This window comes from Manis javanica, chromosome 7, assembly GCF_040802235.1.
Source record: "Manis javanica isolate MJ-LG chromosome 7, MJ_LKY, whole genome shotgun sequence".
Classification (NCBI taxonomy): domain Eukaryota; kingdom Metazoa; phylum Chordata; class Mammalia; order Pholidota; family Manidae; genus Manis; species Manis javanica.
The window spans coordinates 43,795,846-43,812,612 of record NC_133162.1 but is presented as its reverse complement, the minus strand read 5'-3'; the positions used below and the strand labels follow the sequence as shown (position 1 = coordinate 43,812,612).

At 43.8% G+C, this 16,767-nt stretch overlaps 1 protein-coding gene and 1 pseudogene across 5 annotated transcripts in view; both read right to left on the bottom strand.

The window, feature by feature from the left end:
- Window positions 1-16,767, bottom strand: part of ASCC1 (activating signal cointegrator 1 complex subunit 1) — a 147,095-nt gene that overhangs the window by 51,014 nt on the left and 79,314 nt on the right. The gene's annotated exons all lie outside the window — the stretch shown is intronic.
- LOC140850396 (ERBB receptor feedback inhibitor 1 pseudogene) lies at window positions 5,528-16,760 on the bottom strand (annotated as a pseudogene).

Below are 16,767 nucleotides of genomic sequence, written 5' to 3'. Positions count from 1 at the left end.
TAAGGATTGGGGGCTGGGGTGGAACAGGTCATGTAAGAGGCGGAAGAGAGACTCTTTGTCCTGAGAGCAGAGGGCATCTTGTGATAAGGCTAAAACTGCAAGGGCAGACGGATTGTTGCCTGGTGCGTTTTCTGATAGGGCAACTGACCGGGCTACTCTGTCGGCCTTGTTGTTACCTCTTGCAACGGGGGAGTCATCTTTTTGATGTGATTTGCAGTGGACTATGCCTAGTCGGTGTGGGAGTTGTGAAGCCTCTAAAAGTTTAGTAATTAAGGCTGAATTAGTTATGGAATTCCCTTTTGTGGTGAGGAGGCCTCGTTCTTTCCATACTGCCGCGTGGGACAAGAGAATGTGGAATACGTACTTGGAGTCAGTGTACAATGTGAGAGACGTGTCCCGGGCCAGAGTGCAAGCTCTGGTGGCTGCAATGAGTTCAGCCTGCTGATTGGTTGTACCAGGGGGTAGGGCTCGTGCTTCAATGACATCTTCGAGGGAGACTACTGCATATCCTGAGTAGTGGATGCCCTCATGTTTAAAGGAGGACCCATCAGTAAACCAGATGAGGTCGGAGTGTGAGAGGGCTCCTTCGGAGATCGTGGAGTGGCATGGAAGGAAGTTGTGAAGGGCTTCCAGGCAATCATGCGAGGGAGTATGAGGAGAGTAGGGCAGAGGAAGAAGAGTGGCCGGATTTAGGGGCGGGCAGGGGAGGAAAGAAATGTTTGGATTTTGGAGGAAAGAGGACAGTAAGGTGAGGAGTCTGGAGGGGGGGAGAGTCTGTAAACTTTTGTAGGTTAAGAGATCTTTTAGGTGATGTGGGGACAGAATGGTAAGTGGCGCTCCGAATGTTAGTTTATGAGCTTCTTTCTGCAAGAGCTGTCCAGCGGCTAATGCCCGTAGGCAGGGGGCCCATCCCCGAACTGTGGGGTCTAATTGCTTGGAGAGATAAGCTACTGGGGCAAAGGATGGGCCATAATATTGGCCTAGGACTCCTAGAGCTTGACTGGACCTCTCATGAATGTATAATGAGAAGGGTTTTGACAAATCAGGGAGATGGAGAGCTGGAGCCTTTACAAGGGCTTGACGGAGCTTAATGAAGGAGTGTCGGGGTGAGGATGATAATGGTTCTTCAGGGGGGCCCTTGCTGAGGTCGTATAGGGGTCTTGCCAACAGGGAGAAGTTAGGGATCCACGCTCTAAAATACCCAGCCAAGCCTAGAAAGGAAAGGATTTCTGTCTTGGTTTTGGGAAAGGGCAGGTCAGAGAGGAGTCGTTTTCTGTCTAAGGTAATGGACTTTCTTTGCTGAGACAGAAGGAATCCAAGGTAAGTGACAGAAGGGGAAGAGATTTGAGCTTTGGCAGGGGATACTCGGTAACCTCTGGAAGCTAGAAGGTTAAGTAGAGACGCAGTGTCAAGTTGAGACTGTTCCCACGAGGGACTGCAGAGCAGAAGATCATCTACATATTGTAATAAAGTGGACTCGGGGTGATCATGGTGAAACTGTTTGAGGTCTTGAGCTAGGACTTGTCCAAAAATATGGGGACTATCTCGGAAGCCTTGTGGTAAAACTGTCCAAGTAAGCTGAACAGAATGTCTGGTGTATGGGTCCGTCCAGGTGAAGGCAAAAAAATCTTGGGAGGAGGGGTCTAGGGGAATAGAAAAAAATGCGTCCTTGAGATCTAGGACTGAGAAGTGGGATGCAGAAGCAGGGATCTGCGATAAAAGGGTGTATGGATTTGGAACTAAGGGATGGATAGGGACAACGGCTATGTTGATGAGGCGAAGGTCTTGGACAAGGCGGAAAGATCCGTTGTTTTTTTTAACAGCTAATATGGGGGTATTAAATGGGGAGTGAGTGGGTCTGAGGTAGTTTTTGTTTAAGAGATCTTGAATGATGGGTTGGAGGCCTATGAGGGCTGAAGTGGTTAGGGGGTATTGGGCCTGACAGATATACTGAGAGGGGTCACGTAATTTGATAGAGGCAGGGGGACATAGGGCCATGGAGGGGCTTGTAATGTCCCAAACTTTGGGATTTACAGGGTGTATAAGGGCAGAACTGGAGCTTTCATTGGGTAGAGGGGGGTTGTCGGCTATGAGGGCCATCAGAAAGGGAGTACTGGGGGCTGTGGGATTGGATATAGTTATGGAAACGTGGAGGAGGGAAAGGATGTCCTGTCCTAGTAAGGGGATGGGACACTGGGGCATAACTAGGAAGGAGTGGGAGAAAGGTATGGGACTGTCTAGGATTGTGCATAAAAGGCGGGGGGGTTTAATGGGAAAATCTGTTTACCTCCTACCCCGACTATAGGAGTAATGGCTGGCGTGGTAGGGCCCCGGTATTCTCGCAAGACTGAGAAGGTGGCTCCTGTATCTAGGAGGAAGGAGATGGGGCGACCGTCTACTGTTATAGTAACCCTGGGCTCCTGTTTGGTGATGGAAATGGTCGGGCGAGAAGCCCCCGGGCCCCGTCAATCTTCTTCTGCCAGCCCCACTACGGTGGGCTTAGGATGGGGGTTGTTCGTCCAGCCTCCCCTTCGGGTGGTTGGGCAATCAGACCCCCAGTGGCCCTTTTTGTGGCATCTGGGGCATGGGGTGGTAGGAGATCTGGGGGAGGGGCACGCCCTTGACCAATGTCCCTCTTTTCCGCACTTGAAACAAGCTCCTTGGGGGGGCTTGTCTGTAGAGGGGCGCCCAGGTTGTGGTTTTATCAGCTGGGCCAACATCTGGAAATTGGCCTGATCAGCTTTTTGTTTACGGCGTTCTTTCTCCTCCTCCCGGTTATGGAAGACTTTAAAGGCCACTGTTAGGATCTCAGTCTGTGGGGTAGCGGGGCCCTGTTCTAACTTTTTGAGTTTAGCTTTAATGTCGGGGTAGCTTTGAGCTAGGAAGTATGTCATAAGGACCTGTCTTCCTTCAGGTGTTTCTGGGTCCAGGCTGGTATACTGTAATAGGGCTTGAGTGAGTCTATCTAAGAACTCGGAGGGGATTTCATCTCTCTTTTGAATTATGTCTTGGAGCTTTTGAAAATTGACTACTTTACGAGCTGCCTTTTTTAGACCTGCTATTAAGCAGGAGGCAAAAATATCTCGAGAGTGGAGACCCACAGCGGTGTTATAATCCCAGTGTGGGTCTTGTTCGGGGACAGCAGTGGGACCAGGGGGACAGGTGGGGTCAGTCCTGTGGGTTTCAGTAGCATGCATTTGGGCGAAGTCCCAAGCTCGTCTACGCTCCTCAGGGAGGAGAGTATTGGCCAGGAGCATGAAGATGTCATGATGCGTGAGGCTGTAAGACTGGAGGGTCCATTGAAACTCCCTGATGTAGGTCGTGAGATCAGTGGAAAAGGAACCTAGGCGTTTCTCTAGTTGGGCTAAATCTCCTAAGGAGAAAGGGACGTGAACACGCAAGATGCCTTCGGATCCTGCTACTTCCCGGAGTGGGGCGATAATTTTGGGAGGCCCTCGGGACCGAGTCTGAGGGGGACTGAAGGGTTCTGGCTCAGTCTGTGCAGGGGAAACAGGTAATGGGGGCAAAGCCGCGATAATTTTGGGAGGCTCTCGGGACCGAATCTGAGGGGGCAAAGATGGACGAGGCTCTTGGAACTTAGTTAGAGGGGGGCTGAAAGGCTCAGGCTTGATTTGCGGGAGGGGGGAAGGTGAGGGGGACGGAGGAGGAGGTGGTGAGGTGCAGGAGGAGATGGTGGAGGAGGGGGAAGGGAGAGGATGGGAGGCTGCGGGGGGGGTGGAGGCGGCGGCGGCGGCGATAGAGGAAGGGGGAGGGGCTGTTGTAGGAGAAGAAGGGGAAGGGAGAGGATGGGAAGCTTCTGCCGCGGGGAAAGCGGCAGCGGTGGTGGCGGTAGAGGAAGGGGGAGGGGCTGTTGTAGAAGGAGAAGGGGAAGGGAGAGGACGGGAGGCTTCTGCCATGGGGAAAGAGGCGGCAGTGGCGGCGGAGGGTGGAGGGGTTGTAGGAGGGGGAGGGACTGAAGGGGGAAGTCTGTATGGCGGAGGCTCGTCGGCCAGGTCAAAGGTAATTGAAGAGGGACTGGGAGTGTGTGGAGGGGAGGGAGACGGCTTGCAGGCTAGGAGAACTTGGGGCGGGGAGCAGGTGGTGCAGAGGCTGGGATTTTGAGCTAGGAGGCGAAAAGCTTCGATATAGGGAATCTCCTTCCATTTTTTCAGGCGCTGGCAGTAGTTAAAGAGATTGCGAGTGATGTTAGGATCAAGAGTTCCCCCTGCGGGCCATTGGTTGTTATTGTCTAGGGGGTATGTCGGCCAATCTTGGGAGCAATATTTACGGAGAAGTTTTGGTTTTATATCAGGCGTCAGGGAGAGGGTAGCCAGATGCTTAAGCAGGCATTCAAGAGGTGAACTTTCAGGGAGGGATGAGGAGGCTCCCATGGCTAAAGGACAGAGAAGGAGACAAACAGGGGAAGACGAACGGAGATCCTCAGACTGGAGGCAGACCACAAGGAGACAAAATGGCTAAAGGACAGAGAAGGAGACAAACAGGGGAAGACGAACGGGGATCCTCGGACTGGAGGCAGACCACAAGGAGACAAAGGGCGTCCCCGATGATCCTTGGTGGTCTGCGGAAACTCGTATACGAGTCGGAATTTCTTGGGAAGTGTGGGTCGTCACCCAAACTTCCCTAAGAAGGCAGAGTGCCGGAGTCACGAGGTACCTAGCGCTAGGCGTTTTCGGCAGGCCGAACAGGTTTCGGAGGACGGAACAGAAGGAGGAGGGAGCGGGAAAAGGAGCGTTCTCATCCGCAAAGGAGTCACCTCATTTATGGCTGTTGGGGGGGGGCTGAGAGTCTGCTGCAGCTGTGAAGGCCTGAGGTGGGGGTTTATGGCTTTTGGAGGAGGGGCCTGAGGGTCCGCTGCAGCCGTGAGGGCCTGAGGCAGGGATTTATGGCTGTCGGGGGAGGGGCCTGAGGGTCCGCCGCAGCCGTGAAGGCCTGAGGCGGGGAGCGTTCCCTCCTCGTCCCCGAGCGTCAGGGCCTTGCCGGACGATCACGGTCAATGGCACTGCGATAGCTCAGGGAAGAGTGGCCCACCCCGGGGAAGTTTTGCTTAAAAAGTCTCAGCTGAGGTGGGGGTTTATGGCTTTTGGAGGAGGGGCCTGAGGGTCCGCCACAGCCGTGAAGGCCTGAGGCAGGGAGCGTTCCCTCCTCGTCCCCGAGCGTCAGGGCCTTGCCGGACGATCACGGTCAATGGCACTGCGATAGCTCAGGGAAGAGTGGCCCACCCCGGGGGGGGGGGGGGGGGACTTACCTAAAGGCCAGAGAGGAGTGGTGAGTGTGATGAGCCAGCGCCGGAAAAAGAGGACGAGGGCAAGCTGCTGCTGGTGTTGGGGGAAGACGGGGCCCAGTTGGGGTGTCCCGTCTCCCGGGTTTCAGCACCAATGAAAGGAAAGGAGCGACACACAACAGCAATTTACCGGAGAGTTCCGCTTTATGAGGGAAAGGTGCTGGGATATATAGGATGGGGCATAGGGTGATTGTGGTGTTACAGCTATACAAAAACAGGGGGGCAAGAAATACCAGAGGAAAGAAATTAAATAGACTGAATGGAAGAAACCAGTGTCCAGCTTTGTCCTTCTAGAAAATCAAGATTTCTATTCAATTTACAGACTCAGAACTTTGAAGAAACTCCTTTAAAAAGTTCTGGTCTGACCTGCTTATTTTACACAAGAGTAAATGAAGCACAGACAGGCTGAGTGGCTCAAAGTCAGAACACAGGGACCAGGATCCAAGTCTCCTGGTAGCCAGTTCTGCTCTGTTACCGATTCACAGTGTACTCCATGAAGGCTGGTTCTTTATCTTATTCACTACTTGATCCTGGCAAATAAATTAATGCCTGACATATAATCAGTGCTCAAAAAATAGTTGTTCATGCATGCACGAATTCACAGATGACAAATATTTTGGAGCTCTACTAAGAGAACTTAAGATACCTGGGTACAATTACTAAATTTGAGGTTGATGTCATGGATACTACGTTTGACAATATATCAGTATATTTCAAATATAATACTATTTAACAATATTACTAATATTTTATACTTGGTAAAAAGTATGCTAAGCATAACTAGTATTACTAATAATTACTAATGGTACTAATATTTGACAATATGTCAGTATACTTATTTGACTATGAATGAGTCACAAAGCTTCTCTATGCCTCTGCTTTCCTGTAAGTGAATTAAAAATAATATAAGTTCTTATGATAAAAATAATCAATTATTCTTAAGCAGCTTTATCATTTAGACAGCACTTTGAGTTTGAAAATAGAAGCCAGTTATTAATGCCTCAAATCTAAGCTCTTAGCCTGAAGGCCTATGAGTGGTACCAAAGCTCAAGCATCTCAGAGTCACCTTTACAGTTGCACTGCAGAATGATCATTGCCTCTTTAGAAATGGAAAATTCCAGGCTTTTGTTGAGTGTTTTTCCCTAATTTAATTCAGTTCTATCCAATTAATATTTCCTGAGTGCTTACTGTACACAGGCATTATGCTAGTCACTATATAAGTAAAAAACTAAGGAAGCACAGTCCTTGTTATTAAGGAGCTTACAATCTATTAAGAGAACTACAGAGAAGACTTTGGTAATGGCACAAGCAATACACAGTACTTTAAATGCGAAAGAGATTATAGCTGGGTTTAGATGAGAATACTAAAACAATGGTCTTAGGACAAGAATCTACCTGTACTCAATTCATCTTTTTCTATCAGCTGAATGAGTAAATGGCTGATGTAAACAACAAACATTCACTGAACATCTACTAAGCCATGAATTATACAAATCACTGGATATATGATGCTGACTATAAGATATACTCCCTGTCCTCAAGAATCTTAAAGTCTAGTTGAGAAAAAAAGAATAAGAAAAAACAGCTAGAAGGAAAGATAGTATATGGAAACAAAAAGATGAGAAATATCCTGGGGGAAATGATAGTCACAAGAAACAATATTAACAAAGACACAAAGGACCATAGTAAGCAGTAAAATTGACTGGGGCTTGGGGCAAGTACAAGATAATGCAAGATCAAGTTGGAACATTAAGTTGATTTCATACAAAAAGATCTTGAATGCTGGACTGAAGAATATTAATTCAAAAGATGATGTAAAACAATGAGAGATTTTTAGGCAAGTAAGTCCTATAGTATATAGGCTATGGCTTAGAAAAGACTTATGGATTATTTCATAGGGTCCATACACACTAAATAAAAGTATTATCTAGGTTATATTTTATGAAAACAGACTATAGAACAATATGTATAATGTGACCTCATTTGTGTAAAATATGCATAGACAATAACTCTCAGCAGAGTTTGGGGGGAAAAACTGGGAGAGTTAAGGCAGAGGGAAAGAGAGCTATTTAATTTTCATTTTACCCAGCTGTACGACTTTATTTTTGTAAGAGAATATAATGTAAAAAGAAGAAGCTTGGCTGTGAAAGGAAAATGACAAATGGAAAGATGGTACAGTGATGCTGGGCAAAATAGCTGTACAATTTTAATTCTAATCACATACATACACCTCTATCTTCTTTCTACCAGGCTTCTCACAATATTTCAAACTTTTTCATTATTATTATATTTTTTTGATCTATGATCAGTGACCTTTGATGTTATTATTCTAATTGTTTTGGGGGTGCCACAAACTGTACCCACATAAAACAGCAATCTTAATCCATAAATGTGTGTGTTCTGACTGTTCCACTGACCAGCTGTTGCCCCATCACTCTCCCTCTCCTTAGGCTTCCCTATTCCCTAAGACACAACAATATTGAAATTAGGCCAACTAATAACCCAAAATGGCCTCTAAGTGTTCACATGAAAGGAAAAGTCACACATCTCTCACTTTAAATCAATTAATAAGATAATTAATGAAGGTGCCTACACTAAACAACAGATTTTCAATGTAGATAAAACAGCCATCAATGGGAAGAAGATGCCATCTAGGTCTTTCCTAGCTAGAGAGAGGTCAATGCCTGGCTTCAAAGCTTCAAAGGACAGGCTGACTGCAGCTGGTGACTTTAAGTTGAAGCCAGATCTCAATGGCCATTCTGAAAATTCTGGGCCCTTCAGAATTATTCTAAATCTACCCTGCTCTAAGTGGAACAACAAAGCCTGGATGACAGCACATCTGTTTACAATACATTTACTGAATATTTTAAGCCCTCTGTTGAGACCTACCGCTCAGAAAAAAATTCCTTCAAAATATACTGTTACTAACAACATACCTGGTCACCCAGGTGCTCTGATGAAGATGAACAGTGAGTTTAATTGTTTTCATGACTGCTAACACAACATCCATTCTGCAGCCCATGGGTCACAGAGTCATCTTGATTTTCAAATCTTATTATTTAAGAAATACATTTTGTAAGGCTGTGGCTGCTGTAGATAGTGATTCTTCTGATGGATCTGGGCAAAGTAAATTGAAAACCTTCTGCAAAGGATTCACTATTGTAGATGCCAATTAAGAATATTTGTGATTCATGGAAAGAGCTCAAAATATCAACATTAAAAGGAGTGTGGCTGAAGTTGATTCCAACCTTCACAAATGACAGTTAAGTGGTTCAAGACTCCAGTGGAGGAAGTTACTGCAGATGGAGTGGAAATAGCAAAGAGAACTAGAGCTAGAAATGGAGCCTGAAGATGTGACTGAATTGCTGTGATCTCAGGATGAAAACTGAATGGATGAGGAGTCGCTTTTTATAGCTGAGCCAAGAAAGTGATTTCTTGAGATGAAACCTACTCCTGGTGAAGATCCTGTGAAGATTGTTGAAATGACATCAAAGGACTTAGAATATTATATAAACTTAGTTGATAAAGCAGCAGCAGCAGGACTTCAGAGGACTGACTCCAATTCTGAAGTTAAGTTCTACTGTGGTTAAAATGATATCAAACAGCATCGCTTCGTAAAGAGAAATCGTTCATGAAAGGAAAAGTCAGTTGATGTCATCCTCATTGCTATCTTATTTTAAGAAACTTCCAGCCATTCCAGCCTTCAGCACCCACCACCCTGATCAGTCAGCAGCCGCCATCAACATCAAGGCAAGACCCCCCACCAAAAAAAGGATTTTTTTGTGAGGTCAGCTTGTGTTGTATTTGTTTATTAATACAGTCTAAAAAAACAAATGGAAAACCACACACACATCCCCACACAATATTGCTCAGTCACATAGCTGACTGTTTCATTATTGCTTAAACTGGAATCCTCAGCACTGCGAACAGTGTGCTTCCCCCATGAGCCTCCTATGTCCTGCTGCTTCTGTAAGGCACATGCTACAATGGGCCATTTCAGTGGCTAGAACAAAGCAGGAATTGTAAGGAAAAAGTACTTACTAATTCTATTATCTCATTTGTCAAGATGGGACACATGTACAGGTGAAAATATAGTTGCTGAAAAAACTGCTCTGCCTCCCCTCAACAAAACAAAGTGAAACCTACAAGCATTTGGGTCTCAGGACCATTTTACACTCGGTAGGTAGAGTCATGGTAAGAATGTGCACCCTGCCCTCCATGGAAAAGACTGCTCGCAAAATAAATGAAATAAAATATAACTGACCTAAGAGTCATAAATCTTCAAACTTACTAAGCAAAAATATTTCCTTTTTATGATTCTGATCTAAACAATACTGTTTTTTCTTTCATTTGCTCAATTTTCAGTCTATCAGTCATTCTGGAGTCATTCTCTAGCTTGAGTTTTTATAATTCTGAATATATATTACTCTAAGATAGTAATTAATTGGTTAATCTGCAACTACAGTCTATGGTTATACCACGAGTTTATATATAGGTATATAATGTATGCATACATAAAGGTTTCCCCATCCATCCCTCCCTCCACCACATCTTTAAGTTAGAGACTTGAGTAGACTTTTCTAATACACACAATCAGGGCTCCTCTGCATAGCACCTCATGATCGTGCTAAACCTTCTCTTTTAAGACAGAGAGTTCAACTATTTTTTTCTGCAATCCGAAACATTTTCCTGTGACGCTCAGGCAAACTGGAGGACGGTATGGAAGCCATTTCCTCCACGGAACCGCTGCTGGACCATGAACCCAAAGTCTATGGAGAAACCACATACAATAAACATTTGCACTTCACGTGGCCACCCAATCCATTTTTGTTTTTGAGTTCAGCTTTTATGGGGTTGAAACTATACTGCAGTCAGCAGGTAATGGCTGAATCTGGGTGCTGGTATTTGTTTCCTTTGCTTCCCTGAAGAATTTTTCTTATTTGTCCAGGTATGGTAGTTTCTCAGGTAGTAGGTAATAATGTGCTGAACTAACCTTCTTCCCATTTTCAGTAATGGGGAGAATGCAAGGAACCTTACTGGCAGACCCCTTGCTGGTCTATCTCTGCAGAGTTTTGCTGCTGACATACTTGGGGTCTGAGGCAAAGCTGTGTTGGGGGCATGACCCCACTGAGGTAAGAAGACAGGCTTTTAGGACTCGGTGTGCAGGAGTTACTCTGGGATAAAGGTTCTGTGGGCGGTACTTTGGGAGGCCTGTGTTCATTGCTGTAGGTGCAAAAAGTAACTTCTGCTGACCACCTTCTATAATCTGGCTTCACTGGCCTGGGAGGTATGGGAACCCTGGGAGGCACCTCAGGTTTGTCTTCATCGGGGTTTGGAAAAGCTCTACGTACGTAGCTGGCTATCTTTATGCTTGGCTTGTTAAAGGATCCAGCAAGCCCCGAATAGGACCTTCTTAGTCGTCGGTGGGTCTGAGGTGGATGAGGGTTTGAATTCTGCATGCCTCCGTTTAGGTCAGTTGCCTGGTTGAGGTCTGCCACAGAAACTGCTGGGGTATCAAAATACACATAGTTGATTTGTCCGCACCCTCAGAAGCTTCTTCACCTGCCAGGGATATCATATTTGAAGTCAGACAGTGTACAATCTTCTAAAATGAAGTCTGTATCTGAGCTAGTTAGGAATTCTACCTCACAGTCTGTCTCGTCCAGCAGAGGTCTTCGGAGATGGGCAGTGGTGCAAGGGGCCGTGAACCCTGTTCACAGACAGCCACACCAGGGAAGAAGGAAGGTGAGGTCTTTATGGGTGTGAGTGGAGGAGTAGAAACACAAACCCCATTTACTGGAACCGAGAGTTTCTTAAAACCACACACAACTTGATCCTCTTCAAGTTGTGCCAAGTTTTCACTTGAGGGAATAATAAGGGGGCAAGCAGGACTTCGTTGGGGTACCATTTTCTGCAAAGAGGTCATCTTACAGCAGAACAGACTTCGGAGAATGCCCAATAGATGTTGGGTGCTCCTGAGTGGTAGAGTTGAGACTGTAGGCCATGGTTATTGGGTCAATATTTTAGAAGTTATTTTCAAATTCACTGGCGACTGCCCCAGCAGGCCTTTTTATTCCCCACGGCCTGGCCCTTATGCAGAAGTGCGGTTTTCCACGGGACTCTCATCTTCTGAGCAGCAACTCCGGCTGTTGACATTGTGTCTTATTCTGGGATGTCTCCAAACTCGTGAGGCCAAGGGTAGCCAACCAGTAGCTCTCACTCCACACGAGAAATAACCAGAAGAGTTCACGTTTTGAACACAGCATCCTGCAGCTCGGCTGCTCCTAATACAACACTTCGAGTGTTCGGCGCTGAGAACCACGTTCCTCTAGGAGGGGATGCGGGGGAACAGAGCCGGAGGGCTCAGGCTGTGCGGCTGAATTACCGACCGCGGCTAGGCGGCGGGCGGAGGGACTGCGGCACGAACCGCGCCCGCTCGCGGCGGGCGGGGGGCGCACTGTGGCCCGGGACGGGCAGACCGCCGTGGGGAACCGAGGCCGCCACTCGCTGGCGCAGCCGGCCCCTCCCTCCACCCCTCCATTCCGGGAAGACCTGCGTCGGGCTCCGGGCCCACCCTGCGCCGGGAGCCGCCGGGAGCCACAGCCGGGCCCCTAGCAGCAGAGCACTGAGCGCCGCCCTCCCCACCAGCCCGCAGGCCCCTTACCCCGCGGAGCCGCCTGTAGGCGTAACTTTTACATGCACCAGGAAATCGAAAGATTCATTTGACTTGCTTTATTGCAATATTCATTTTATTGTAGTGGTCTGTAACAAAATCTACAATATCCCCGAGGTATATCTTTCTATTTCTACTTTCTGAGCGTTTTTACTGAAAAAAAAATGGGATAAATTCCATCAAAAGCCTTTTAGGCATGTAATTAGCTATTTTTAAATTTGATCTATTGAATACGGTATTACTAGATTTCCTGGTTTTACTTTATCTTTGCATTCCTGAGATAAACTAGCATAGTCATAATGGATCGTATTCATCTAACTCCTACAATATTCAGAAAATTGCCAAATTAACTAGATTTTTACTATTCTTGCATTCATGTATCAATCTCATTCCCACTGTTCTACTTCAGATCTACTTTGCTTCTCACCTGGATTATTATAATGGCTATTAAATACCCCTCCTCCAGTTCCTGGCTCCTCATTTCAATTATATATATAGTATATATTTGCATTAAATTTATACAGAACCATCTGGGGAGAACTGACATCTTTAATCCAACTAAATCTGTCATTGAACAGGGGCAGTCTCTATATTTATAATTTATAATTTCCTGCAAAAAGGTCTTGCACATACTTTGTTACATTTTTTCCTAAGTACATAAGGTTTTTGTTAACTACTGTAAATGGATGTTGCCTTTTTTAAATGTTTCCTGTTTGTTACTGGTGTAAAGAAAAACAACTGATTTTATTATACTAATTTTATAGCCAATCACTTTGCTAGTGTCTTATTAATTCTAATAACTTGGTAATTATAGATAACCTTGTTTTATTTCTGGTTATTGAAATTTATTATGCTACTATGTTGTCAATATTTTTCAACTGTTCCATGTGTAAGGCTGGAGGCACCAGGGGAAGGGGTGAGCCTACTGGACAAGCTCAGGCCTCACCAAACAAGGGGAAGAGACCAACAGGTTCCGGTCTGACAACATTCCAGAAACTGATCAGATAACATTCCTAACTAGAGGCCTCCCCAGGCTAGAAGAATAGTGGTAACTGTCCAGTACCTGGCTAAAAGCTAATGAGAGACCCCCACGTACCATAGGCAAGCCAATTCTCGTGCCACTGTATACCTTTGCTCTCCCTCCCCCTTCCTTCTTTAAAAACTTGCTGCCTGCCCTGCTGGGCGCGACTTCCCCAGCCTCCATTTCGTAGACTAGGAAACCTCGCCCAGGAACTGCACTCAAATAAACTACCTGGCCCTTTGTTGCCTCTCTTCGCCTGCTTATTTCGGCTAGAATTTATCTTACACCATGTACCTGAAAAGAATATGAATTCTCTAATTGCTGGGTATATAATTCCAGAGATGACTATTACATTAAACTTAATTGTTAAAATCTTCTGTATCTTTACTGATTTTGTATCTGCTTGATCTATGAACAACTGGAAGATACGGTACCATCTCCTCCTATGACAATGGATTTCTCAATTTCTCCCCAGTAAAAAAAATCACTTATGCAAATTTGGCTTAATCTACTTTCAGACTGTCCACTGTCCTTTTAGGCTCATTAATATTTAGAATTATCATCTCAAATTGGTAAATTGAATCTTTTATCATTATTTAATAGTCTTCTCTATTGCTAATAATCCATTTTTTTCTTTGAGCTTATCATATTTGCTATTAATTCTGTAATGACAACTTTCTTCTGGTATTTGCCTAGTGTATCTTTTTCCTTTCTATTATTCCAACCTTACTCTTGGATGTATCTCTTGTAAAGAGCATGTAACTGCATTTTGTTTACATATGATTGTGTATCTTTCTTAACTGGTGAGTTTATTCCTTTAACATTTATTATAATTAGCATATGGCTGAACCATCTGACATTTTAATTTCTACTCATCCCACTTTTTTCTGTGCTTCTTGCCCCTTTTTTAGTTGAATTTGTATTTATTCCTTTTTCCTTTTCCTCTCTACTTGTTTGTTATTTATACAAGCAGAATAAGATAATTCAAAAGTGTGGAGTCTATGTCATATGTATGTTAAAACAGATTTGAAGTCCTGGACAGGGAAAAATTCCCTATTTTACTTATTTTTTTATTGAAGTATCATTGTTATATAGTCTTATATTAGTTTCAAGTATACAACATAGCGGTTCAAGAGTTTCCCATATTATTAAATGCTTACCCCTACTAGTGCAGTTACTGTCTATCAACACATGAAGATGTTACAGAATCATTGGCTATATTCCCCACACTGTACTACCATCCCCATAACCAACCTATATTATGAGCTTTGTGCCTTTTTATCCCCCTCACCCACCCCAACCCCTCCTCCATGGTAAACACCAGTCACTTCTCACTGTCTATGAGTCTACTACCCTTTTGTTCATTTTTCTGTTTTGTTTTTAGATTCCACAAATAAGTGAAATCATACGTATTTGTCTTTCTCTACCTGGTTTGTTTCGTTAGCATAATATCATCTAGGTTCACCCATTTTGTCCCAAATGACAGGACTTCTTTCTATTTATGGCTGAATAATATTCCATTGTATATATGTGCCACTTCTTTATCCATTCATCTATTGATGGACACTTAAGTTGCTTCCATATCTTGGCTACTGTAAATAATGTGGCAATAAACATAGGAGTACATATATCTTTTCAAATAAGGCATTTTATTTCCTTTGGGTAAATTCCTAGAAGTGGAATTTGCTGGGTCATATGGCATTTGCATTTTTAGGTTTCTGAGAAATCTTCTTACTGCCTTCTACAGTGGCTGCACCAATTGACATTCCCACCAACAGTGTAGGAAGGTTCCCTTTTCTCCATATTCTCACCAACACTTGTTATTTCTTGTCTTTTGGATAGTGGCCATTCTAACTGGTGTGAAGTAATATTTCATTATGGTTTTGATTTGCATTTCCCTGATGATCAGCAATGTGGAGCACCTTTTCATGTGTCTCTTGGCCATCTGTATTTCTTCTTTGGAGAAATGTCTGTTCAGGTCCTCTGCCCATTTTTTAATCAGGTTATTTGTTTTTTTTGATATTGATGCATACGAATTCTTTATTTTTGAGTATTAACCCCTTCTGTGATAAATCATTTACAAATATATTCTCCTATACTATAGTTTGCCTTTTTATTCTGTTGATAGTGTCCTTTGCTGTACAGAAGCTTTTTAGTTTGACGTAGTCCCACTTGTTCATTTTTTGTTTCCCTTGCCCAGGGAGATAAGTCCCACAAAAAATTGCTCATGCTTATGTTCAAGAGATTTTTGCCTATATTCTCTTCTAAGAGTTCTTTGGTTTCATGTCTTACATTTAGGTCTTTGATCCATTTCAAGTTTACTTTTGTGTATGGAGTAAGATGGTAATCCAGTTTCATTCTCTTGCATGTAGCTGTCCAGTTTTCCCAGCACCAGTTATTGAAGGGACTATCTTTCCCCACTGTATTATTGATGGCTCCCTTATATATTAATTGATCATATATGCATGGGTTTATATCTGGGCTGTCTATTCTGCTCCATTGATCTATAGGTCTGCTCTTGTGCCAGTACCATGCTGTTTTGATTACTATAGCTTTGTAGTACAGCTTGAAGTCAGGGAGCATAATACCCCCAGCTTTGTTCTTCTCTCTCAGGATTGCTTTGGCTATTCACGATCTTTTTTGGTTCCACATGAATTTTAGGATTATTTGTTCTATGCTGAAGGCATTTATATAGTTATGACTTAGAACACAAAGTAAATGAGCCATACCAGGTATCAAATTCCAACCTGTTAGAAATGTTTTGGGATGTCCTAAAATAACAGTGTGTCTCTAGTTTTTAAGGCAAAGACATTGGTACGTTCTTTAGGCACATGCCAGATATCCAGGAAAAAAATCTAATCTAGAACACACAAAAAATTCGATTCTATACCATTTTTTCCTCCCTTCCCCTCAAAATTTACTTTTAATTGAATTGAGATAGGAGAGAACTGAGTGTCAATTTGAGCTGAGGTAAGAGAAACCTTAGAAGAGATCCTCTAGGAAAATAAATAAATTTGGGGGTCTGCCTAGATTTTCTCCAGAAGGTCTCTGGTTCAGTATGAACTCTGTTCTATCCTGCCTTGAAAAGACCACACAAAAACAGACTTCCAAATCAAGTTGTTTTCTTCTGCTTACAAAAGGATTTAAGTAGATTAATACATGGCATTAACACTGGAAATGGCTCTGGATGCCTAGGCTAGCCTCAGTAACAGCGTGGGTTACAGACTGAGGATTCCTAGAAGGGATCTCAGTGTGGTAATAACAAAAAAAAACAGTAAATATTTACTGATGTTTGTTTTAATATGTTAGTATGTACCAAGCACTGTTATAGGCATTTCATGTAAAGTAATTTAAGTCTAATAATCCTATGAAGGTTATATAGTTATCATTCCCATTTTGTCCTGATATTCACTAGATCTGCATCATGTCATTTTTGAAACTACCACCCTAAAAAGCCTTCCTTCCTACCTACCTCCTGTTTTCCTGGAAACATGAAAGAAGCACTGAGTTTTCATAAAAACCGGATTGCTACTATCAATATTCACCATGTAAGTAACTCACTCATTATCAGAGTAAAAATCTGATACTTTTTTCCTATAACAAATTCCTCTTTCCAGATATTAAAAAATGTATTACTATTTTTAAAAAACAGAAGAATTAGCACATTCTTTACAATAATAAGATCTCAAAGAAAATGAGTCAAACCGAGTTGAACTTTCAGGGATACTTTTAGGCACCACTTGATTGAAAGCAAGTAGTATGCCAGAAACA